Source organism: Suricata suricatta, chromosome 1 (assembly GCF_006229205.1).
Source record: "Suricata suricatta isolate VVHF042 chromosome 1, meerkat_22Aug2017_6uvM2_HiC, whole genome shotgun sequence".
NCBI classification, from domain to species: Eukaryota; Metazoa; Chordata; class Mammalia; order Carnivora; family Herpestidae; genus Suricata; species Suricata suricatta.
The window spans coordinates 121,420,929-121,446,415 of NC_043700.1; the positions used below are offsets into that span (position 1 = coordinate 121,420,929).

At 33.6% G+C, this 25,487-nt stretch overlaps 1 protein-coding gene across 1 annotated transcript in view; it reads right to left on the reverse strand.

Annotated features, from left to right (window-relative positions):
• The window catches only part of GRID2 (glutamate ionotropic receptor delta type subunit 2), a 1,401,829-nt gene that overhangs the window by 1,246,630 nt on the left and 129,712 nt on the right, over window positions 1-25,487 (reverse strand). The window lies entirely within an intron of this gene.

A 25,487-nucleotide genomic window follows, 5' to 3' on the forward strand; every position in this document is an offset into this window, starting at 1 on the left:
TTTTAATGTATAGTACTTTACATATTGCTGTACTTTACATATTTTCTTATTCCACACATAAGATATAACTTAATAAATGGCATAGATTGCAGAAGTCACAAAATTTTGAGTTCCTTTGTCTTAAAGCTACATGTTACACATATCTTTTCTTTTTTCATTAATGTAAATGACTTTATGTTCTCTGACATTCTTCTCTGAGTTGTATCCTCTATACAATCTAATGTATTCAGAGGACACCAATATTGCAGGTTTGGATTTAGTGAAATGAAGAGAAAACCCCTTAATCATCAAATCCTACTAGTCTCTCACAAGATCTTACTTTCAAAAGCAGATTCCATGGGGCACCTGGGTGACACTGTGCTGACAGCTCAGAGCCTGGAGCCTGCTTCTGATTCTATGTCTCCCTCTCTCTGCTTTTCCCTGTTCACACGCTGTCTCTATCAAAATTGAATTAACATTAAAAAATTAAAAACAAAAGTAGATTTCATGGTTAGTATAAAAAAACACAAGAAACAAGTTTTGGCAATGATGTGGAGAAAGAGGAACCCTCATGCACTGTTGGTAGGAATACAAACGGGTGCAGTTGCTGTGAAAAATAATATGGAGGTTCCCCAAAAAATTACATATAGCACTACCCTATGATTCAGTAAATGCCCTACTCGGTATTTAAAAATAGATGACTAATTCAAAGGGTACACATGCACCCCTGTGTTTACTGCAGCATTATTTACAATAGCCAAGATATGAAAGCAACTCAAATGTTCATCAACAGATGAATAAAGAAGATGGGGTCACACACACACACACACACACACACACAAATATGCAACGGAATATTATTCAGCCATAAATAAGAATGAAATCTTGCCATTTGCAACAACATGGATATATCTAGAGAGCTTAGTACTAAGCGAAATAAGCCAGTCAGGAAAGACAAATACCATATGATTTCACTCATATATGGAATTTAAGAAACAAAACAACCAACCAAAGGGGAAGAAAAACAGATAGACAAACCAAAAAAACAGACTCTTAACTACGGAGAACTGATGGTTACAGAGGGAAGGTGGGTGGGAGGATGGGTGAAACAGGCGAAGAGGACTAAGAGTACATGTAGCATTTTCTTAAATTTTTATTTATTTTCAAGAGAGAGAGAGAGTATGAGCAGGGAGGGGCACAGAGAGAGGGAGACACTGAATCTGAAAGAGGCTCCAGGCCCTGAGCTGTCAGCACAGAGCCTGATGTGGGGCTCGAACTTACAAACTGGGAGATCATGACCTGAACTAAAGCTGGACGTGTAACCAACTGAACCACCCAGGTACCCCAAGAGTACATGTATCTTGAGCACCAGGTGATACATGGAATGGAAAAAATGTTTTTATTGTAATATAATTTAGGAATTTGTAATAATGGAAGAAAGTTCTAAATTTCTGATGTATCATCCACTAATTGATGTTAACTCATTTCCACATATAGGTGAACCTATACCAATGATATGATCTATATAAAAACTGCTCATTAAAATCTCTGTGATTTAATTATTTTAATGTTTATTTATTTTTGAGAGAGAAAGAAAGAGAGAAAGAGATAATTTAAGTAGGGGAGGGGCAGAGAAAAAGAGATACACAGAATCTGATGAAGGCTCCAGGCTCTGTGCTGAGAGCTCAGGGCTTGAACTCATGAACTGTGAAATCAGGACCTGAGCTGAAGTCAACACTTAAACAACTAACCCACCCAGATGCCCCCCAAAAATATTTGCAATTTAATCAAGATTATCTCAGGCAACAATAAGATCCAATAATTTACTGTTACATTCTGCTACCAAACAGTGACCTAATGTTTAGTAAGCTCCACACATATAACAAAATTCACCTTAAGTTTACTCTTATAACTAGATGAGGACACTTTTGAAGACCCCTACTCTTCTCTCCAGACTCACTTCCCAGGTGATTAGCACTTGCTTTCAGAGCCCCAATCACAAGGGTCTCTTATTTCCTGAAGCATGTTCCTCCCCATTTCAGGATGTCCTTCCATTCTACTCCCTCACTGGAACACTCTTCCTCTACTATTTCCCTGATGCTATCTCCTGAACCTCCAGACTTCTGCTCCCACACCACCCCCTCAAGGACACCTCTCGAGGCCCCAATTAGACTTAGTACCCAGATTATAGGAACTCAAGACACCTTGTACTTTTCGTTTCTACATTCTGTCCAGTTGTAACCAAAAAATCAATTCTGTAATGGACTGTTCCAGGAATATAAGAGCATTAGAAAGTAAGTTTTCAATGAATATAAGAATGCTGGAATACAAATTTTGCAAAAGCAGGGAAATGTCTCTATTTTTCATCTAGCCCTTAGAAGGTGAGAAGTATTTTACCTGTAAAAGTCAGTGAATTCTCATTGGATAAATGCATTAAAATATTACTCCAAATTATTAAAAAATAGTGATATTATTTTTTTCTTTCACATAAATTTCAGTGTCCTTCAAAGTGATGAGCTCTATTAGACTTTTTCTAGTTGTTCCACTGACTATAACTGAGAAATAATTTCCCTTAAAATTTTTGTAATTAATTGAGATTTAATGTAGTACTATAAAAAGTAGCACTAATTTTCATTCCTTAATCATGAAGTTGTAAAATATTGATGGCTAGGAGTACAGTAGAATCTCAACTATACCGGAAACATATATATTAGATGACATTTAAAAGTCAACATTTTTGAAAGGATTTATTCTGCTTTTTGTGCATTTTGGGGGAAGAGAAAAACTGTGAATAATTGAAAAGTGATCCAGAGACATTTAGAGGGTGCAGATTTAACGTGAATGCTCCCCATGGTACACGAAAATACAGAATTTGTATGTACAAAGGATTCTCACAACATTTTTCAGAGAAAACATAATGGATTTTAGTTATGCTTATGTTTCACTTTACCAACCAAACTGTATTTATATGCAGAAGAATCAATAGTTAGGTTCTTAAAGTTTGAAGAATATCATATCAAGAGATCTATAAGGTACTGGCCAAATTTATGGTTATGCTTAATCCCCACTTCCCCCCACCTCGGTGCTCTTCTTTATACTCCTCTCTGTACTACAGGAATAATAGAATTAGGAAGTCAGGTGACCACCAAGTGGAAAAAATGATACAAACGTTATTAGTTTGTCATTGTTTAAAGTAAGAAACACATTGTTTATTACTTTTCTAAAGGCACTCAAGTTTCATTAATACTACCAGAGCAAACAGCATGGAATGTGTAATCAATCATATTTCTCAAAAAATGTCACACCATTTATATATACTCTTGTAGGATTGTGATACAGTGCTATTTTTCTTAAACACTAGGAGGTATTTCTGAGAAACCTAATTATGTTTTGGCTGTGGCCAAAGTGTGCATCCCATGGTTTAGTGAATATATATTGCAATTATATTCAGTCCATGAAGCAAGAAATAGTCACTAGTCTTGATTTTTGTAAGAGTAGTAAAATTTAGCTTTCCAAAGTTATGGACTATTAAAAAATGATCCAATATACAGGTACCTTAAATATTTTCTACTTGTAAAAGAAGATAAACATTTGAAAAGAAAATTAAAAGATATACTGTAGGATTCCTTTCTGGATGCTAAAAATCATTCACAAAGACTAGGCAAATGTCTTCAACAACACACACAATGGCCAAGTTACTTGTGTCTTTATATCAGAGATAATAATACATGGAAATTTTAATATATAAATGAAAAAAATAAAATATCCTACAAATAGGGTATCCTAATAATATGACATATATGATTGTACTTAAAAATGAAGATATTTTAAAATATTCATTAATATTTCATTTGGGAGAAATAAATATACATTTTAAATATTTATATATACATATATGTATGAACATATGTATGCATGCATGTATGTATTTTGTGGTGTCCATGAAAGTGAATCTCTCAAGTATCCAGCTGTGGGGACTATAATGGACTAAAACCCAGCCCTAGCTTCTGTGTTTTAGAATCCACCACTGCATTTTTTTTTTTTGAGGCCATGGTACCCATGGATTATTCTTAGCTAATGACTGAGCAGGGCAGGATTTCTAAGGCTGGCCCTTTCCCTAAAGAGGCAGGAGTCTTCTGTCAGGCAATTTTGGTACAAGGACTCCCCATTGGTCTCCCTAAATCTTCTATGAACTCTGCTGTATTTGAGATTCTAACAACCCAACTCTTCCTTTATTTTTTCTCCTCCCTTCCCTTATTTCTGCCCAGGGAACAAACTTGCATCAGTGTCTGTGATCCTCCCTACCTTCATTGGACTCTCTCCCTTCTTTACCCACAGACATTTCCCTAATATATCTCTCTTAAACAATTCTGAAACGGCATTTTGTTTTCAGAGGACAAGATCTAAGCATATATACATACACATATGAGCATATACCTCATATTCATAAGTAAATAGGTATATATATGTGTATATATTCATATATGTGTTTGTATACATAAATATATGCAATTATAAGAATGAGTTGGGGGACAAGTGACAAAATACAATAGGAATAAGAAATTCCATATATACATTTTTCTCACACATTCTGGTTATGTGTATTATTCTCATTTTTAGGCTTAACATCACACAGAACACTCCATTAAAGCTTGGATTAACAATATGTAGATTACCAAAATGTAAATTTGCTTACCAAAGCATGATAGTAAGGCAATGTTGATACTACTAATAGAGAGAATTTTCAGATGTGCTATAAAGGACAATTATATGGCATAAGCATAATCATTTCTATTAAAACTTTCACTTCTAGGGAAAAGTAGTCTTCTACTATTATAAATTCCATGAAAGATTATACTTATCTTTGTACTGGTGTGACCTTATGGCTTATGATAGTTAAGAATGAATAAAGAATTGACTGATGAATGAATGAATGAATGAATGAATACAGAGAAATTCAGTCATGACTACCAGAGCGTCACATTTATAAAACAACATGTGATGTCAACTGAGAAAGCAACATGAGGTAGCTTAATCCTGGCTTTGCCTCACCGTTTCATCTCTGCTTATAATAAAGTGCAAATACCTCCATCTTCTAGATCCTCCAAAGCCTAATTTTCCAGGCTCACTTAAATACTTAGGCTATCCTTACATTTGGACCAAATAAGATTATTCTGTGAACATACTCTTCTATACCTTAGTTTCCATGAATTAGCTCTCAGTCTTTGCTCAGCCTGGGATATTCCAAATTCTCAATTAAGAATCATCATTTGAGCCTGAGGTCAAAGTCAAACTCCTGCATAAAGAATTCATCCATATATTTATTAAAATGGGCTTGCTTTCTTTATAACCTACACAGTATTTGCCACACTTTTAAGGTATATTTATCAAACTATTTTAACATGACTTATTTTTTTTCTACACTAGGTACATCCATTAAAAAAAAGGTTGCATCTTACTGCAACTCTATTGCATGTCTACACACTGTAAATTTATATACCCTAAAAAGCTGTAAATGCCTGGTAGCCAAATCATTAATCTCACTCAGTTTGATCTTTCAAAATATTGGCCTCAGCTGTTCCCTGTCTTCAAACCTTTAGATGAATCCCTCCTAAATCCAGAGTGAATCTAGACAATTTTTGATGGTATAATAAATATAGTTAATATTTAAAAACAACTGATTTCTCAATATACCTAGAATGTGTGACTAAAATACTTACTATTAAATCTCATTCCCTAAGGGTCTATAATCTGGATGAATATCTACTATTTCACTGTCAGCTCCAAAGTGAGCTCTCTCTCCCCAGTTCAAGTCCATCTCTCTCTCATAAAGCAGGAGTTATAACTTCAGAAGGCCCTGACTTGAACGTATATAAATTATGTTACCTGGCAATCACAAAATTACATATATGGGTGCTGAAATTATCTTTGTTAGATATTTCTTTATATGTGAACTGAACATAAACAGATCAGATACCTAATTTGAACAGTCACACTAATTAATTTAATTTTTTACATAATTTCATTTTCTCACTTCCAATTTCATAGAAATATTTTTCACACATAAAAACATGACTGACAGATCAAAATACAGAATAAAAGATATTTATGGGAGATTCTTCAGAAAAGTACCATTAAAACAGTGTTAAAAAGTAATGATACTAGGGCACCTGGATGGTTCAGTTGGCTAAGCATCAAACTTCGACACAGGTCATGATCTTGTGGTTCATGAGTTCAAGCCCCCATCAGGCTCTATGCTGACAGCTAAGAGCCTGGAGCCTATTTTGAATGCTATATTTCCCTCTCTCTCTGTCCCTACCCCGCTCATACTCTGTCCCTTTCTCTCTCAAAAATAAACACTTAAAAATTAATCAAAATTTTAAGAAGTAATGAGACTATCTAGAACAGAAAAATTAAGTAAGCAAAAAAGGTTTCATTCCCCATTCATGCCACTTTCAAAAATAAATAAACATCTAAAAAATTAATCAAAATTTTAAGAAGTAATGAGACTATCTAGAACAGAAAAATTAAGTAAGCAAAAAAGGTTTCACTGAGTAAATCTTTGCCATCTAGGCCTACCTCAGAATAACCACAGTTTAAAACAAAACACAAAAGTGAAGCTGAAAAGATAGAGAATACAGTACAACCAAAGAACAGGAGAACACAACTCAGTGAGCACTGAAAATCAATGAAGTAAAGCTGGCCTGTCCCTGAAAAGGGACGAGGTGAAAATGGACCATTTTTGCCTTCATTGATTTTCACTACTCATCAAGTTGTGTTCCTCTGTTCTTTTGAGGTCATATCATTTTCTTTCTTGCTTCTTTTTCAACTCCTAAGCAAGCCTTTTGGCAGTCCTACAGGTATTATGAGGACATGCCTAACAACTTCTGACATTCTATTGCAAGAAATCCATCCATTTATGCTACAATTATAGATTCTGTTCCGATTACATATGAGGAAACAAGACAGGCACCATATAAGATCAAAGGATAAGACATTATTTGAATAGGATATTATCATTGAAGAAGTCTGGTATGCGTGCGTGCATGTGTGTGTGTGTGTGTGTGTGTGTGTGTGTGTGTGTGTTTAATGACTCTAAAACCACTTTATCTTCCAATATAAGAGGAACTTAACTTTTGCAGCTAAGGAACAGTGACCAAACTTAGTAAAGTTGAACACAAAGCTGCAATTATTTTTCATATGTGACATATTTGATACCCAATGATGGAAGATTAAAAACTCTAAATCAAGATGAATTATGTTTTACATGCTCTTACTGTGAGCCAAGATCCTAATTTTCTTTTAATCTAATTGCTTTCTCTGAGACTCAAAGCCAGCTTTGATCTGAGTGCTTTGATAAAGATACTTTCCCACAAAGAAGCAGCTTTTCTCACTGACTAAATTATTTCCAGTAACCTTTGATACTCTGAAACTGTGACTTATAAAATTAAATGTAGTGGTAAGAAGGAGTTAATGAAACATCTATAGATTTCTGACTGTTCTGAGATATAAACAAATTTGGATTAAATTATATATACCAGCAAAAGAAATAGATTAGATCATATTACAAGTAAATCTTGAATATAATACATGAGTCAACACAAAAATAAATGGTAGTATTTTAGTTATGAGAGATAAAAGCTTATTGTTTTATATTTTATATATTGTTTTATAAAGATATATATGTATAAATGTATATTAATGTATGTTATATATTTTATGGATTATTTTACAGATTATACAAATCTCAGAAAATTATAAACTTCATATGATAAAAAAGGAAAAATTTCTTTCTTTTGCATTGAAAGAAATTTTGTGCAAGAGAAATACAAGTGGATTCTCCATATATAGAAAAAATTTTAAACTCTATTAATCTTCACTAACTCAGTAATTTGTATTTTACACAAATCTGAGGAACAATGAAATATAATTTTTTACAATACTATAAAAATAAGCATCAAATACTAATAAGTTTATTAATTAGGTATTTGCCTATATTTCTGTTAGCAGTGTGAGTTATGTAAAGCAATTTTGCATTATGAGCAAAACACTTAAAATTATCGAGCCCCTATAATCTAATAATCCCACTTCTGGTTATCTACCATAAGAAAGTAGTCCATAACACGAGAATATCCTAAGGATAAAGATCTCTAAAACAGTTCTATACATAATATTAAAACCTGTGAGAAAGCCATATATAATATATAATTGTAGGGAAATAGTTAACTAAATCATGTTATCTAATAAAATACTACACAATAATTATAATTATGTTTATGAGTAATAGGTCTAATGTGGAAAATGTTTATAATAAAATGTAAATTAATGCAAAGGGACTACATATTCCACGACCAGCATGACTGAAATAATCTTTAAAAATAAATATCACAGAATGAAGAAATGGAAGCCAAAGTCCCAGAATGTTGGCAGTGGCTGAGGTTGAATAATGACATTGAAAGTTAAACATTATTTTAATTTTGAGAATATTCTTGGTATTAAGTATTTTAATGGAATATTTAAGTGTATTTATACTGGATTTCATTCAAATATACAATTTTTACTATAACTTTGGTTTTATTTAAATAATTGTATTTATTTTAGGAATTTATCATCATTTTTAATTTTTCCTCCATTCATGTAAAAAAATTTTTTATATGCTAGTCTTCATGGTGTATTAATTACTAATGTATCATTTCTTTAACTAGTCTGTGTATAATTTGGTAGGTATACAGCAAAGCAAAACTCATTTAAAACCAATTATTTTATAAAAATTAAAATCAATATTGCTGTTCCTCAGAGAAGCCTTATCCAAACACATCTATAAATTGGTCATTCCATGTAAGTTTCCTTGGCCACAAGGTCCCAAATGTGAGAAATGTACTATTATTTGATTATTTTCTAACAAGAAATTAAGTACTGTGAGAGTCAGTTATTTATAAAGCAAAGATAGGAAAATAATAGGACTGTGTGGGCTGGTAGAAATGGCAACTACTACTTGGATTGGAAAATAAATATAAAGGGACTCTAGTGTGACTCAAAAGAGCACTTGACACCCTTGAGCTGATTTTCACTCACACAGATGTACACAATCTGCCATTAGCTAGTCTGCCAACAGTTTGCCTGGGGAGGTATTTTCATAGACATTTCTAAAGATAGTAATATTTTCTTTTTCCCTCTAAGGAGTCTTAACCCTTTACATTATTGGACTAGTTTCCTCACTAGCAGAAGGAAACCACATCAACAAAGCAAATCTACTTTTGAAGTTTGGAGGTAACACATTATCACATAAATACGAACTGGAATATATTTTATGTAAAGTTATATTTTGAAAACTCAACACTCAACACATTACTGTCTAAACTTTTTATCTATGGTTGCTTTTAAGTATTAAAATATCACAGTTATGAAAGAGTTTCATTTAAAGAAAGTGACTAGTACATATAATTTTAGGACAGTAAGTATGTTAATCTTATTTAGTGGTTTCCAACCCCACTGGCAACCTAACGTGTTTAAAAAAAAAATAAACAAAAGATAAAGTATTTGCAGGCTTTATACCAGATCTGCTGAAGAGAATCCCCAAAGAGACAGTACCAGAGCAAATCTAAGAATCTGCATTAACTTAAAGGTTACAGGCAAAACTTGAAAACATCTGTTCTAATCATTCATGCAGATATTTCTACTCTCTGCCTTTTATGCAAGTAGTCCACCACCCTAGGCAAGGTGTTGAACTGGAGCAGTCTGAAGATGTAACAGTTATTATAAATAAGCTTCCCATGAGTCAGATGAATAGAATGTAGCTAGGCTACAGGTACTAAATACTAAGGGAAGAGATCCCCCAATAGGGGCCACTGAGTATACAGCTAAGAATTTGTTAAAAAGGGCAGCTTGTAATCAGATTGGATCTCCTATATCAGAGAATTCTACAGAGTGGTTTTCTAAATATTTCACATATGAGGTCCACGAGAGCCATACCAAAGTTAGCCAAGTAAAGGCAGAATAGCACCAACTGTTCAATAAAGATACATTCAGCACATTTTTGTCCTCTCTTCTCTGACTTAACATATTGAAGCAGTTATACCTTTAAAAAAAAAGTGTTTATTTATTTTGAGAGAGAGAAGGAAGGGCAGAGAGGGACACAAAGAGAGAACCCCTGGCTCTGCACTGTAAGTGTGCAACCCTACCTTGGGCTTGATCCCATGAACTGAACCACAAGACCATGCCCTGAGTCCAAATCAGGAGTCCAATGCTCAACTGACTGAGCCACCAGGCTCCCCAAAGCAGTTTTACCTTAAAAAGAAAGAAGGGGACATTTGTCTCAGAATCAACCCATAATTCACTTTTGCTCCCAGCAATTACTGCCTCAGTTTAGGGCCACAAGGGGAAAAGGAAAAATATATAATTTAGGTCAAATTTGAGATCAGAATTTTAACTGAATTTTAAAACCAAAACGGATTAGAAAAAAATTAAAAATTTGTACCTACAGCATTATAGCATGGGAAATGATTATCAGAGCTGAAAATATTACCTGGGAAAAAATCAGAATTATACCCTAACTAAGGTGAAAGTATTACGGCACTAAATCAAGTACAACATATTAATGCAGCCGATCTAAAACAGTTTACTTTATGGGATCCACACCACAATGGAACTAGGCTCTCTGAAAATCCCTAAGAATTGTTCAGCAATATGTTCCTAAGACAGTCTTCCTTATGCTATCCTTGTCTCATGGTTTTCTGGATTCAAGCATAGCGGCTTATATTTACCCCTGCTATTATTTATTGTAGGATCTATCCCATTGCTCCTTCTGTATCCCAAATCTGTCACTTAGCATATCACGTTTTTGTCTCTCTCAGTTTTAACTTGCAAGTTTGATACAACCTTCCTCAGGACCTTCACCACTGATAAAAATATCAAACACAGAACACAGGATTCAGGAAAGAGGCCTGAGGCTTTTAACTGAAGCTTTCCTTCCCTTTTCCAGGCATATCTCCTTTATTGTACCTTGCCCTTTTTTATACAAACTCAAAGTCTGTGGTAACCCTGTGTGGAGCTAGTTATCAGTGTCATTTTTCCAACTGAACTTGCCCACCTTCATGTCTCTGTGTCACACTTCAAGAATCCTCGTAATATTTAAAACTTTTTCATTATTATCATATTTGTTATGGTAATCTGTAATCAGTGATCTTTGATGTTACTACTATTATAATTGTTTTGATGTGTCATGAACAGCACTGTGAAAGATGGTGAATGTAACTGATAAATGTGTGTGTTCTTTTCTACCATTCAGCTCTTCCCTCATCTCTCTCTTCAGTACTATTTTCTGAGACATACAAATACTGAAGTTAGAACAATTAATAACCCTACAATGGCCTGTAGGTGTTCAAATGAAGGAAGAGTTGCACATCTATCACTTTAAATCAAAACCTAGAAATGATTGAGCTTAGTGAGGAAGACAGGTTGAAAGTCTTTTCATTAGAACAGTCAAGTTATGAAAGCAAAGGAAAAGTTCCTGAACGAAATTAAAAGTGCTACTCCAGTGAACAAATGACAGATAAGAAAGCAAAACAGTCTTATTGATGATATGAAGAAAGTTTGAGTAGTTTGGATAGAAGATCAAACCAGCCACAAGAGTCTCTTAAACCAAAGCCTAATCCAGAGCAAGACCCTTATTCTCTTCAATTCTATGAAGTCTCAGACACATGAGGAAGGTGCAAACATTTGAAGCTAGCAGAGGTTGGTTCATGAGACTTAAGGACAAAAGCCATCTCCCTAACATAAAAGTTCAAGGCAAAGCAACAAGTACTGATATGGAAGCTTCACCAAGTTATCTAGTACATTTAGTTAAGAAAATTGATGAAGGTAGCAACAGATTTTCAATGAATATGAAAAAGCCACCTACTTAAAGATAAAAAAGAAGATGCCATCCAGGACTTCAATACCTAGAGAGATGTCACTGCCTTGCTTTAAAGATTGATTTACCATTTACCATTACAATTATTCATTTACCATTCCAAAAATCCTAGGATCCTCAAGAATTACGCTAAGCCTACTCTGAGCCTGCACTGTATAAATGAAACAAGGCCTGATGATAGTACATCTGTTTACAACACAGTCTACTGTATATATTAAGCCCACTGTTGAGACCTATTGTTCAGAGAAAAGATTATTTTCAAAATGTGACTGACTATTGACAATGCCCCACCCAAGAGTTCTAATGTAGATATGCAATAAGATTCATGTTGTTTTCATGCCTGCTAATACATCCATTCTGTAACTCATGGATCAAAGAGTAATTTCTACTCTTAAGTCTTATTATTTAAGAAACACATTTGGTACAGCTACAGCTGTCATAGATAATGATTCTTCTGATGGATCTGGGCAAAGTCAATCAAAAATCTTCTGGAAAGGATTTACCATTCTAGGTGCCAATAAGGAAATTCATGATTTATGGGCAGAGATCAAAATATCAGTATTCACAGGGTTTTGGAAGAAATTGATGTCAATCCTCATGGAGAACGGTGAGGGCTTCAAGACTTCAGTGAAGGAATTAACTGCAGGTATGGTGGAAAGAGCAAAGGTACTAGAATCAGAAGTGGAGCCTGAGGATGTGACTGGATTGCTGCAATCCCATAATAATACGTTAACAGCTGAGGGGGTGGTTCCTTCTTATGGATGAGCAAACAAGTGGTTTCTTGAGTTGAAATCTACTCCTGATAAAGGTGCTGTGAGGCTGTTGAAATGACAACCAAGGATCATAAACTTACTTGACAAAGAAGCAACAGGGTTTGAGAGTATTGAGGCCAATTTTGAAAGAAGTTCCACTGTGGGTAAATGCTTTCAAACAGCATCTCATGCTACAGAGAAATCATTCATGACAGTCCCTATTTAAGCCAAACTTTATTGTCTTATTTTAAGAAACTGCCACTGCCACTCCAGCCTTCAACAACCACCCCCTTGAGCAGTAAGCATCCATCAACATCAAGGTAAGACCCTCTACCACAAAAAAGATTACAATTCACTGAAAGCAAGTAAACCATCAGATGATGGTTAGCATTTTTTTCAATAAGCTGTTTTTTAATAATGTATATACACATTTTTAGACATACTGCTACTAAACATTTAATACACAGGAGTTTAGGGGTCCCTGGATAACTCAGCCAAACATCTGACTCTTGATTTTGGCTCAGGTCATAATCTCATGGTTTGTGAAACCGAGCCCTGCATTGGAATCTGCACAAACAGTGCAAATCTGCTTGAGATTCTCTCTCTCCCTCTCTGCCCACAGAGAGAGAGAGGGAGAGATATAATAATAATATAAATAATATATAATAATATAAATGTAATTTTTACATTCACTGGGAAACCCAAAGCTTCATTTCACTTTATTCTCTAAACCAAATCTGTCATGTCCTTTAGTTATACCTATATATGTTGGTATGGTACTTGAAGGGTAAAAGCAGAGATTCCTATGATATTCCAACACTCTCAAATAATTGGCATATAACACTGTCAGTTAAAACCTGGATTCTAGAACCAGACAGCTTGGGATTCAAATTACCCAAATTAATCATACTAGCCTGAGTTTATACAATGAAACAAATAATCACCTACTTCATAGAACTATTGATAAGATCAAATGAGTTAAGAAACATGAAATACTTAGAAGAGTATCTAGTACATAATAAGCCTCACATTAATATTAAATATTTTTACTGGATGATCAGCAATTATGTCTTGCTGAAGCCCAGAAATATGATGTTGGCTACAGTTTGCATAACCTATCATAAGCAAACAAACAAATAAATAAGGCATATCTGATATGACTTGTATTTTCTGAACCCAAGCCATATTCAGATTATTAGTTTTTCTAATAATTTTATAGTGTTGCCTGAAAAAATTAAGTCATTTTCACTTTTATGAAGGAATATTTACTTAATTTGTTTAAATAGCAGAAGTGATACCAAATACGCATCAATCATGTAAATGAATCAACTGTCCACCTGTGCTAAATTTTTAGGATATATTCTTGCATTCTGCAATTATTCTACTGCAGTAAAGACTTTTTATAGAGATGTTTAAAAAGAAAATCAAAGGGCGTCTGGGTGGTTCAACTGGTTAGGCATCTGACTCTTGACCCCAGATCAGGTCATGATCTCACAGTTCCTGGGTTCAGGCCCTGTGTAGGGGCCCATGCTTGCAGTGCAGAGCCTGCTTGTGATTCTGTCTTTCCCTCTCTCTGCCCTTCTCCTGCTCATACACTAGGTAAATAAATTTTAAAAATAAAGAAAAAGAAGATCAAAGAGAATGTCTCCTTTTTTCACTAACTTTCATAGTATACACGGCATCTGAACTTGAGAGGAGATGGAACGTGCCAAAAGGCTCTCACAAAGTACAGGAAGTTAAGACAGAAAACCTTTATATTACATATCAGTATAATTTTACAAGACACTTTTTGAATAACTACACAGGAGACATTGTTAAAGATCAGCTATGTGTATGTAAGGATCTTCTTCTTGAAGGTTATATCAGAGCAAAGAATAAAATTCAAAAATATTTAAATATTATAAAGAACCACTGGGAAATTTGAATGAACAGACGACACTAATTAATTAGGTGGCATGTTAGCCAATGAAGAGCTGGGATAATCAGCATGAACATGTGCTGCAGCTAAAATTTAAATAGAGAAAAAATAAAAACAGAGAATGTAAACTACCATACAAAAAACAGATTATTTTATTTTCAAAATTATGTAATACTTGAACTCAAGCAGTACAAGGCAAAACTGATTTTTCATGGCTTATCAAATACATGCAGTGAAATAAAAACAAAGCAAATGTCAATAAAGTGAGTTACAGATAGTTAAGATAAAGGCCAGGGATTATGGGGAGCCCAAAAATGCAAGCAATAAGGTGATGATCAACCCTTGCATTTGGATTTAGGCTCCAAGCTTCCTGGAAGCCTGCTTATTTTCATGATCAATATCTCATAAACTTCTCTCAGTTTCTCTTCTTTTTTTCTAACTAAGGTAAAGTCGCAAGTGGGTAAAATAGTTGCTAAGTTTTAGAGTACAGACATACACAAGCCTATTAGTTGGTTGGTTTGGTAATTTTTATATATTACATCCTAATTTTAAAATTTAAAAAAAGTGACATCAGGAAATTTATCAGCGTGAACTTTTGGGTTATTTCTGACATATATGCATATAAAATAAATACAAAAATGAAAAATAAAAGTTATGACTGACCTATAATAACTCAGGCAATTATTAAATGTTGTTGCACAAACTCAAGTTAGAAAATGAATCAAAAAAAGCATGTTAACTTGGTTCAAGAGAAACCGATACTAGTAAAGAGACTTCAAAGAAAGGCTCCAAGGCACTGAAATTAATACTGAAGTATAAGACATTTTAATAAGCAATAAAACATCTAAGCAATTTTGTTTTCTTTATGTATATTTCTAAAGGAGGTAGTTTGTCTTGAGCCCAAGCAATCAATTTAATGGAGCCTCCATTTCCACAGGTTGACATGTAGATGCAATATGCAGAAAGTAAGAAAAACAAGCTATTAAGTTTGTTTTGATGTCTAGCTAACACATTTTACATACTGATTTTGTTAGCAAAATGTTTAGGGTTAACCAGAAAAAGAAATATGAATAATCAAATATCAGAAATATAAAAACATTTCTATTTAAGACCATTCAAATATTTATTAACAATATTTTAAGCATTCCTGGAATTATATTATTTCATCATATTTTCAAATCACTTAGCTATGAAATGTTAGCAACTCGTCATGTTGTAAAATATCACAGCACCAATATTTTTAAACATTTTGAATTTAAAGCCTCTTCTTAATGTAAATTTCATTTTTAATAAGCATAAGGTCCACATTTAATACAAACATTTCTGTCAATTATATACAAGTACATAAATCAAACTAGAATACTTCTTTGGATATTTAATCATTTTGTAAGAATTCACACATTTAGTGGCGCACTGAATAAAAATTGCTACAGGGTCCTCTAGGTGCTCAGTTGATTAAGCATCTGACTCTTGATTTAGGCTCAGGGCATGATCTCCCTTATTATGTGTTCTAGCCCCACAGTGGGCTCTGCACTGACAGCATGGAGCATGCTTCAGATTCTCTCTCTCTCTCTCTCTCTCTCTCTCTCTCTCTCTCTCTCTCTCTCTCTCTGCCCCTTTCCAGTGTGCATGCTCTCTCTCCCTTTCTCTCAAAATAAATAGGTAAACTTAAAAAAATGCTACAGCCAAAGCTATAGCTAAATCAAATTTGTTAATGTATTTTATCCTACTATATTTAGTACATAAAAATGTTATTCCCTGTTTATCATGTAAACATTAAATGCATGGTTTTAAATAAATATTCTATTTGGGGGCCAATATATACTATTTTTATATAATCAATAAATCGTTCCTTAAGTAATTATCAAAACTATCAGGCATTTAGGAGATTGATTTCCTTTTGTCTTGAATAAAAAATGTATGTAGATATAAATGTATGTGTGTGTATATATATATATATATATATACGTACACATGTTTGTATACACACAGTTATGACGCAGGATGCTATTCCTATGAATCTTCCATTGGATTGCAATTGTTCAAGACTATTTGTACACTTCACAGCTAGAAATAGCAAGTAGTTTTAATTTCAGTTAAACAAATGTAAAAATAAAAAAAATATAAACCCTCCGAAAAGGTTGAATGGCTGTGGTGTTTCATAAACGAAGTAAAATTAGATACACAGAATGTTTGCAACTGAATTCTATGGCCCTGTAATATCAGCATGTTAGAAGTTCCTTTTGGAAGGGTATTTCAAGAAGTAATATTTTATTGCCACATCTTCAGAATGCTGAGAAAATTTTGAGAAATTTATATTGCATCCCTGAATTCTAGGTCATCTTAACACTTAGCATTTTCATATTTACGGATTTAAAAGTTTGTTACCCATCCACCAAAGAAAAGGATTTTTTATGTATTTATAGTTACTTATAAATATTGTCATTATTTGCCCTCCAACAATCATTCATTTAAAGGAAATTGTGACTTTAATGCAGGGCCAGCAACCTTGTGGAATGCTTTTAGTAAGTAGGATTCACTATAATATTAATGTTCCTTTCCATATGAAACATGAAAGATAGATCCAAATCCTCATCACTCAGAAAAACCTCTCTGTGAAGTTCCCTACAAATTGTAATATCTTTGCACATGGTGCAGTGATTCCTATGTGCCCAAAACTATACTAAACAGTGTCAGGACATCAAAAATTCTATCACAAGGTCTCAAAGAAACTCAAGAATGAAATGCACCCAGTATACTACGCTGTTAGGATATACCCTCTCTATGAAAATATCCTGGACAAATAAATACTGGAACATATTATCCAGTGATGGAGAACTCACTTCTTCAGAAGCAGCCCTTTCCAGAACCAATCATATAGTTATTTCTCACAATGAGTCTCCCACAATACAACTGCATCCATGAATCCTAGTTCACATCTCTCCAATGGCATGGAAGCCATCATTTACATGAGAGCCCTGCCGGTATTTACAGAGAACAAAACCTTCTCCTTTCTAGGTCAAACACCCTCTACCAGAGTCACTCTCTCGTTTCTTCTGCTCCATACAAGGCCCAGTTTATCAAATATTTCTCATAGTATATGGTCTGACACAAAGAAGTTGAAGGGAACTAATACCGGCTCTGTTTAAGACACACAAGCTCTCATAAAAACCACAGCACATTTTCATTGGCACAAAATACATCTATCCTCTTCATATCTTCTGCATCAACTTAATGTACACTGCTTTCAGCTAGGTTTAATCCTTGTTTCCTTTTGGAGAGTTGGGGCTTATTCTGTCAAAAATCCTTTGACCACAAAGTTATAGTCAGGTTGAAAAAATGTATATACTTCATATGGAAATTTGTAGAGGGCCTCCATGATCTCCTCAACCCTGTCATAAATGAAAATACAAAGGTCACCTGGTAGCCCAAGAACAAAAGAACCTCACAGGAAAAGTCCAAGGAGGCTGCCAACTTGCACAGGGATCAATGAATCTAAAGAAATGGAGTACGAGATCCTCTGTTACAAAACACAGGAGGTACATCTCTAATCTTGGATACGAATAGGTCCTTTCATATTTAAGTTAGTCGCTACAGAAATAAAGAACGCTAATATTTGAGTTTGTGGACTTCATTTCCAAATTATCAACAACAGCAAGTACTTTTCTGCTTCTAAACATCTGAGCTTTGTAGAGTACTAATTGAATTTAAGCATGCTACACTTTCATACTAGTAGTTTCCAAAATATTCAGTTGAAAACACAGTTGACTTTCAGAGAAACTTAGCTTTATCTTTATAGATAATATATTAATTTCTTTATTTGAAAAATTTATCATTAGAAGATACTATATTTAATTTGAAACCCCTTCCTAAAAGATATTAAATTTATTTAAACCTAAAAAAAATGATATACATGAAAACTAGGTATTATCAAATTATTCCACCTGGATTTTGCATGGTTTGTCTCTAAATGCCTTCACATTAAGCCTTTGTCCTTTCTAGGATCTCCAGCTTTCCTTCAGTGTATCACTCCTATGCCTCCCCATTTTGTGGCCTTATAAATTCTTTTTTAAGAATCTTATCCTAACTGACATTAAATTCATTATTGGTGTAAGACAAAGAATGTAATCTTGAATGCATTGCTAGTTTATGTTTATTGGTAGTTAGTTGCAAGGGAAGATTGCCTGAGGAATAAAAAGACCACCCAAAAGTCTTAAAAATATCTGTACTCCTGATCCAACCAATCAGTGTGTCTATTTCACTCTACAAATTCTCTATAAATATCTTTTGCTTAACTGTATTTTGCTATGATGCCATCAGAAGTTATAAAAGAGTCAGTCCATAAAATTCTATGTGGAATCTCCTAAAGAATGTTTTTGAGAGTAATTCTATTATATTAAACAGTTTCTAGGAAAGCCAATCCACTCAGAAACTGTCTAGTCTGATATTACTATTGTGAACAATTTTTTATCTCAAAAAGTAATTAGTTCTTTTTAAACTTACGAGTACCATGAATTATGTAACTGATCAGTTTTCCCTTTTGAGATTGATCGGTAGAAAACTAACAGCTAAATCCATGACCCACTTTTGGTAAGTATAGGATTTGCATTTTTGGTCTCACTTTAGGTTCTACTTCTGAACCCAAACTTGTTTGTTTGCTTGCTCTTTTTATATTTTAAAGTATATTATTTATTTTGAGAGCAGGAGAAAGAGAAAAAAAGAGCATAAGTGGGAGAGGTGGAGAGAGAGAGAGAGAGAAAGAGAGGGAGAGAGAGTATTTCAAGCAGGCTCCATGCTGACCATACAGAGCCCGATACAGGGCTCAATCTCAGAAACAGTGAGCTTATGACCAGAGCTGAAATCCAGAGTCGGACGTGTATCCAACTGAGCCACCCAAGTAACCCCTGCTTCTTTCTCTTTGAATCTTCATTGATATTTGTAAGTCACTTTATAACAAAGGGGATAAAATAATTACTGAGATGATAAATTAAAATACTATTTTATGACCATAATGGAAGTCGCATAGAAAAAGGAACTGTTAAATCCAGGAAATGTGACAATTAGCTTCATATGATATCTCTAAGACTCATGTCTTTCATCTCTAAAATATGGTACATAATACCTAATTTAGTTTACTTAGTTGCTCTTACTACCAAGCAAGACAAAAAAGAATTAAGAAATTAATTATATGTATCCTCTCCTCCTTTGTTTCCCTTGTTAAAAATTTAAAAACTGTAATAAACAAGATTATCAAGGGAAAAGTCAAAAGATAGAAGACCACAAAAACTAAGATGAATTTATTACAATGTGTCCAATAAGTTGTTTAGAATCTTAGAAAATAAATGTCATAAAAATATTTTTAAAATTTTTTAAAGAAAATGAAGAAATTAAATGTCAATCAAAATGCTATTTTAAAAATAATATATTTAAAAAATCTCTTTTACTAACATTAATCAAATATTTAAAACAAAATAATCATAATCCAAAATAATAATAAGGAAGCACAAAGCAGAGAGTTTTCTTCACAATGCCTTGATTTTTGCTAAGTCTGTAAAATATTCTTTAACAGAGAAGACAACATGTATAAGAAATTTACATTAATGAAGATAAGAAAATATGCAAAATTAAATTTTTTACTATAAAACTTTGCACTTTGGGGGTTTTCTTTTAAGGCAAGGCAAGCTCAACAATTAAATGGTACCAACATAACTGAGGGAAATAATACTAACACACTATGTTACATTTCCTTTTTTCAAAATTTCCTGATCCCTTTACCAATTTCTCCCACTCCCCACACCTCACCTTTACAACCACCACTCTACTCTCTGTGTCTATGAGCTTGGGGTTTGTGTGCATATTTTAGATTCCTCATTATGAGATAATCCAGTATTTGCTTTTCTCTGACTTGTTTCATTTAGCATAATGCCCTCAAGGTCTATCTACTTTGTCAAATGATAAGATCTCAGCCTTTTTACAATTGAATAATATTCATGGTATATAAATACTACATACATCTTCTTTATCCATTCTTCCATCAATGGATGCATGGGTTGTTTCCATATTTTGGCTATTATAAATAATGCTCCAATGAACACAAGGGTGCAATATCTTTTCATACCATTATTTGTTTTCCTATACCCAGAAATTGAAGTGATGGATCATATTGTAATTCTATTTTTAAATTTTAAGGAACCTCCATACTGTTTCATTAGTGGCTGTACCCATTTACATTACATTTTGCTATTGGGTTGTAGGAGTTTTTTATATATTTTAGATATTAACCACTGATCAGATACATGATTTACAAATACTTTCTCCCATTCACTAGGAATTTTTATTTTGTTGATGGCTTCCTTTGCTGGGCAGAAGCTTTTAAGTTTAATATAATCCCACTTGCTTATTTTTGCTCTTGCTGCTTTTATTTTTGGTGTCAGACTCAAAAAATCATCACCAAGACTCATGTCAAGGAGCTTAGCACCTATGTTCTCTTCCAGGATTTTTATGTTTTCAGGTCTTATGAGCTGATTTTTGTATATGGTGAAATACAATGCATTATTTGTTACCTTTTAAAAATTAATCTCCTTAGGATGACTTGTTTATTTACATTATCTTAAAAAGTTAATTTTCCGGGAGTGCCTAGGTAGTTCAATCGATTAACTGTCTGACTCCTGGTTTCAGTTAAGGTCATGAGCTTAGTTTCATGAGTTCAAAAATTTTTTTTATTATTTTTTAATGTTTTGTATTTATTTTTGAGAGAGAGAGAGAGCACGAGCAGGGAAGGGTCAGAGGAAGAGGGAGAGACACAATCTGAAGCAGGCTCGAGGCTCTGAGCTAGCTGTCAGCACAGAGCCCGATACAGGGCTCGAACCCATGAACCATGAATCATGACCTGAGCCAAAGCCAGATGCTTAACTGACTAAGCCACCCAGGGGCCCCAGTTTCATGAGTTCAAACCTGTATCAGGCTCTGTGCTGACAGTTCTCTCTCCCTCTCTCCCTCTGTCCCTCCCCCACTTGTGCTCGCTCACTCTCTCTCACAATAAATAAATGTTAATTTTTAAAAAATTTTTCAATGTGTAATTATATCAAGGTAAAACAGAAAATTTAGGAATTGTATGTTATGCCATCATTTATTAGTTTATCTTTCTACCTGACATTTGAGATAGACTATGAAAACATTTAACCACAACAACACATTTTCTAACAAAAAAAAAAAGAAAAAAATTGCTTGCGATATAGAACATAACTCAATAAACTATGTATATTGTGCTTCGTGACATTATGGTGCCATTTCTCCCAGTTCATTCATTTCCTCATGCAATCAGCAAAAATATATTTGGCATATATTGTGGGGAACATAAGGTCAACATAATATGGTAGAAATACTATAAGATAGCGTTCCATCATTTATAAGACACTAAAGAAGCCAGAATTGATATTAGAGAAAAGAAGATTAATGTAGGAATAAAAAAATGTGTGTTATTTGGAACATCCATATGATATTTTCAGTAACAACACAGTTCAAGAATTTAATAAGAATCAAGCCAATGTCAGGGCAAACAAAGACTAACTTCAGAATCAGGTCCATTAATGAAATTAGTAATTGAGTAGGAACTGAGTTCCTAGTTTGTGAAATTGGAAGGAAATGACATAAACTCAGAAAGTTTAGATACCAGTGGTCAAAAATCTGTGTCCAGACACTAACATAGGCAGTTAAGCCCAACCTCCTCCATATTAAAACACGTAAGTCATTGGTTAGCTCACAGGCTAAATATTATTTCCTGTCAGTTTATTTCAGAAGACTCCTTAGTAGATGACATTATGCTCCATGAGCATATTAGATAGAAATAGAAGAGAAATGAGGACCCTATAGGTCCATAAACAAAGGCCTAGAGCAATTGAATGACAAGGTAGAAAATTGTATATCATTACACATAATTTATCATTAAGTCTTTAACCCTCAATATTGGGATATTGCAGTATTCAAGAGTCAAGAGAAAATATAATTCTTCTCATTCTTTGCTCTTGTTTTTCCTATTTAAAGTGGAACATTTCCATATTATTGTTCTCTATATACCTGAGTGGCTAAGGAGCCTCAGTTAACAAACACTATTTTCTGCAATCACATGAAGCTATCACTCTGTATTTCTGAATGCTTTGCTCTATTTGTAATGCTGCACTTTAGCATTAGCACTGACCATTGCTTTCATTCACAATGGGCACACTTGGTTTATTAGACATCTGCAGTTCTCTGTTATTCCCAACTATATCACATTGTTTAAACATACCCTTAATCTAAGCATTTACTTTTCCCACTCTAATTCCCATTCTCCCACTTCAGTCATCACATAAAAACTCTGTATAGCACGCCGTCATACACGCTCTAGTCACAGGGCTCCAAAGTCCTCAGAATTTGTGTTACTTATTTCAATGCTGGCTGTCAGTAAATGCTCAAGGGTCTCATTATAAGTTATAGTTTCATAATATCCAACATGAATTTCAGACATGTGAAATAGAGCAAATATCTGAAGAAACCCATCCAAGAGACATAGCAGATTAAGTTCTACAGAAAGACTGAACTGTATGTTTGCATCATAAAGTATTTATTGCATCTGTACTATGTGCATACATCAGTTGTTAAAGTGAGATGCTAATGAGAAAGAAAATGGGTGGGACTGGAACATATCTCCAGGGCTAAGGAAAATAGAACTATAAAAATACTAAAGAACTCAACAGTATAATATTTCTGATCCAAATAATACAAATTAAAATATTAGCTAATAGTTATTATATAGACAGATACTATTTAACACTTAAAATATTTTATTTTAATTCTCAACCTAAGTTAGATGACATTGTTAACTCCATTTTGTAAATTATGAAATAAAGGAACAGAATGGTTGAGTAACATGCTTCAAATCATATAGCTGGGAAATGATAGAGCCAGGCAATGTTAACTCCAGGCTGTTTTATCACTCTTAGCCAAGCCTATTTATCCTACTTATCCGTGTGGAAAAGCAGGAAGTTACTTGTGGAGAACCTACAAATATACTAGAGGGCAGTTGGTCTGAATTACAACACCATACAATATAGATTGTATCTTAAATAGTACCCTTCACTCTGGGACAAAACACTGATTCATAAAATATCCAGTAAAAATACAAACAGTTCAAGCAGGTGAACTTAGATGTAAGTCTACATTTTTCATTTTGTGATTATCAGTCCTTAGCTAATGTGTGTGTGTGTGTGTGTGTGTGTGTGTGTGTGTGTGTTTCACTCAAGTGTGTTTTTGTGCTGTTTGACATTTGTGGGCAGTCTTCTTAATTAAGCAGAAGTTATAACAATTAATATAGTATGAGTTGTTCCTGAAGTATTATAAATAATACAGTGACTAATTGCCATATTTAAACCAGCTACCCTTTAGCACACTTCAAAGATGAATTTTCTTGGTTGAATTTGCCGTTGTCTACTTAATAATCATACTCATGTGTAAAAAATCATCTTCTTCAATTCTTTCCAGCAGAAAATTATATTTAAACTATTTGCTATAAGATACTTGTTTTGCTTGGTAGCCAAGAAAATTTTTATAATTATTATAATAACTTCAAAGTTTCTGCTGCATTCAGCACAACTGAAAATTGAATTGCCTTACTAAAGTGTTTAATGACAATTTAAAACTTAATTTTACCATTTAAAATACAATTTAGATAGTCATGGGAATTATGTTTCACCCTCATTTATTATGCTGTTTTATTTATAGTAAATAATAATAGTTATAAGCTCATCTCTATTCAAGCAACTTTTGAGTCTTAGCTCACTTTTAGGAGTATAAAAGATAGTCCTTTTGTTATTAGAACTGCTGGTATAAGTGAACAATATTTGTTGTTGTTGATACTAGAAGGAGCTAGAAATGTGCCTTGCATTTTCATTTAGTTCAAACGAGTACTTGAGACTTTCTTCAAATATTCATTAGGTTGATGGGGGTTTTTTTGTTGTTGTTTTAGTCTTTTTTAGAGATGTTTGATAGGTATTCCCGACTACTACATTTGTGCTGTTTGTGTATCATTGGTCCTAGGGAATTACTCCCAATTACCATTCTCCTCATCATCATGAGCAATTCTTAACTACCAAAAAATTATCATTACTAAAAGTTTTGAGCCTAAGTTAAACAATTTACTATACCCAAAGGAGTTAGTCCTCTCAATTACTAGGAGCACAATATATCTGCAGTTCAGGTATATATGTGGGGTGGGGGGGAAGGATATGTGGTCTCATATGCATCTTGTAGACAGACTGGAAACAACAGGGGTACAGGTCCTCTGCAGAGAGGATAATCCTGAGCTCTTTTCTCTCAAACAATTGTCAAATCCTATCTGAAAGAATTTTATGGAAGAGTCCCTAAAAACATGCATTTTAGTGTGGACCAAGACAGACTACTAGAGGATTATGAACTTTAGTCAGACTGCTTAAGCCCCTATAGAATTTTTTTTATTGAATTTTGTTTCAGTAATGGAATGTTGTAAGAAACCCTAACACTACCTGCCATAGTAGGTAATAATATCCTGGACAATTCAAATGAAATAGTTTTAACTCAACTTCAAATCTGATGGAAGCTCCAGTGACTTCTCAATTATTTCTAAAGCAACTTTTCCCTTTTCATGCTCTATTTTTTTAAATTTATGTCCATTATCAATCTGTTAATTTAATTAATTTAAATACATGTGTTGCTCCTCTTGTTCTGGTTATTGAGAACAAATGTGCAGTTCATGTTTATCAACATCTCTATCGATCAGTGCTAACTTACTTTTGGCTTTATAAACTGTTAAATTAACTATGCTGGTTGTCTCTTGCACCCAACTTCTATATGTTTAAATTTTACTCTAGGGTGTTCAACAAATTACTGAAAATCAGCTCTAATTTTTAAGGAA